The following is a 2,428-nucleotide window of genomic DNA, read 5'->3' on the forward strand; positions in this document are numbered from 1 at the left end:
CACACACACACACACACACAATTGAGATCATGCTTCCACCTGGGCAGAGAGGGACAAATACATCGTTCCCGCATAAAGACGGAGATAATACAAACATTCTCTACACTCGGGAATCGAACTCAAGTCTTCTACGTGCAACACCGCGAGACACCTAACTAACCGCTGCACCACGAAAGCTGGTGTTCAGTGACTGTTCAATATTGATATACATGTGAAGAATCAAGTGGCGGTAAAGCTATCAGGTGTTATGTCTACCACGATCGATAACGTGCCCACTGAAATGGGGGCAGCTGGGCACTGGATACGTGAGCACCCAAAGTTCTCTAGCACAGACCCACTAACATTACTAGATGTGTTAGTGTTAATGCATGCCGCTGTCATGGCTACCTCGGTCTATATCATCAAACGTTAATGACAACAACACCAGCAAAAAAGCGGGGCCATCATAGACAGGCATGCGAGCATAAAAAGATTGAGACACAATCAGGCAGGCAGAGAGGCAGACAAGCATGAAATATAATGTATTAATAAAATTAAGCTACAGCATACGGGTAAGCAGACTTAGAAACTGAGGAAAGGGGAACTGTGAAGACCCAGCAATCTGTACACGAGAGGAGAGTACATAAATCAAAGAACATACAAAAATTTGGCCGGAAGTGTAAAAACATAGTATGCTGTCCCGCCCTGGAGGTCTTTTAAATTCTACACTGAATTAATAATATTTCTGAATGTTTTCTTAAAACTTTACTTTGTTTTGCTGGTAGTCGTGCGGTCTGTAATGTTAACCTAGCAAACCCTCATTAAGGTCTTTAAGAACCTTAAGAACCGTCTCAATTTCGCATGGATAGCATGGCCACTGATATTTAGGGGTCAAGGGGGTCTGAAGTTCACGGGGGGTCAACTGAATACGAATTGCAAGTATAAACATACCCCATTGCATAACCGTAGCACAATGCGTCACACGATAAAGCACTCTCGTATAAGGCTTCTAAATATGGATGACAACACAAAATGCCTGTAACTTGCAGTTCATTTTATCGTCCCAAACGTTGGGGTCATGAAGTTCTTCTGGCGAAAGAATTGGGTCACCTGTGCTGAGACCACAAAAATGAATTACTTCTGTGATCCCGTACAATAAAGACATCGATAATGACACGACCCAAGAGCCACTGCTGCATCTTCCCATGAATGAAACAATGGGGTGAAAGTCGAAAGGCTGGGTGCCCCATACGGATCGGGTCGGATCAGGTCAATTAATGGCGCCTTCAGTGCACACAACGAAGAAATCCCTCTCTCTTTGTGTCAAGTTTGAGAAGAAATGAAACTCACCGGCGCACAGTGTTAGTGAAGACAAAACTTACCGTTCATAACACCGCCATTTCCTTCCATAACTGCTCTAAGCGCCGACTGTCGCATATCGCGGTTATGTGTTGGGAGGTTCTTGAATACTACAGATATGAGAATGGTCGATAGAGCTTTCTAGATCTATCAGTATCAGTACCAGCTTCTTCGAACCTACACTGTCCATTACTGCATTGCTCACGCCCGCTGTACACATCCGATCGTTGAACTCGCGACTTAGAAAAACAAACTCGTTTGTTTTTGACGGTCACCATCGAATTCGGTCAAATTGCGCTGCGATGGTAGCTTTTGTCCCTTCAACAAAGACAATCTGGCTGGCCACAACTCATTTCGACTGAATTCAATTGACAGCGTGCAGAGTGCAATGGGCATAAAGCTAGATGCAACTTGGTGTCGGAGCGAGCGCGATGCACCCCCCCCTCCCCCCGCAGCACAATCCCCAACTCATGCCAGGAACGTTACTGGTATATAACTGCCCACTCAAAATGCCAATGTAGCTCTGGAAATACTCAGCTGTCAAACCATCTATTCCTACTTCCCCCCTTTAATGGTCGATGGCTACACTAGGGGAGAGGCGAGGCCATGCGTACTTACTCGACTAGGGGCCTTATAAATAATTAATAATAATAACTTTCTGTTGTATTTTTTTGTTGTTGTTATACATGTACTCTAATTATAACATCAACCTTCTTGTAATCAGTGTCAGTCAAACCTGATCTAACGATCACCTGTCTAAGACAACCACAAATGCAAACAACTACTTATCTCCCCTCACCCCCCCCCCAAACAAAACAAAACAAAACAACAAACCCTTTGCGTTTTCAACAAATATTATTTTCACGACACTGTTTAAGTCTAAGAGGCACATCCGTCATGACCATTTTCTCCAAGACAGATGCTAGTAGTCTCGGACAAGTTCGACAATACTCCAGATTAGACACAGGCAAGAAGCAGGGGCCTCATTCGTTTGTACATTCAGCGTTCCCAACAAGACGTTACCTTTCTGTAGACCTTTTCTTGCAACTACAACTTGGCATATAATTATGTAGAACAAAATGAGGGGGGG

At 44.1% G+C, this 2,428-nt stretch overlaps 1 protein-coding gene across 7 annotated transcripts in view; it reads right to left on the reverse strand.

Annotated features, from left to right (window-relative positions):
* The window catches only part of LOC101846486, a 33,794-nt gene that overhangs the window by 12,726 nt on the left and 18,640 nt on the right, over positions 1-2,428 (reverse strand). Inside the window, exon 1 of one of the 7 annotated variants that reach the window (XM_005092433.3) lies at positions 1,362-1,748. The exons of the other annotated variants lie outside the window; for them this stretch is intronic. The gene's annotated coding sequence lies outside the window, so the exon portion shown is untranslated. Of the gene's footprint in view, positions 1-1,361; positions 1,749-2,428 lie in introns of those variants that run through there. 7 annotated transcript variants of the gene reach the window in all.

The sequence above is a fragment of the Aplysia californica genome, unplaced genomic scaffold (assembly GCF_000002075.1).
Source record: "Aplysia californica isolate F4 #8 unplaced genomic scaffold, AplCal3.0 scaffold00046, whole genome shotgun sequence".
In the NCBI taxonomy this organism is placed as follows: Eukaryota; Metazoa; Mollusca; class Gastropoda; order Aplysiida; family Aplysiidae; genus Aplysia; species Aplysia californica.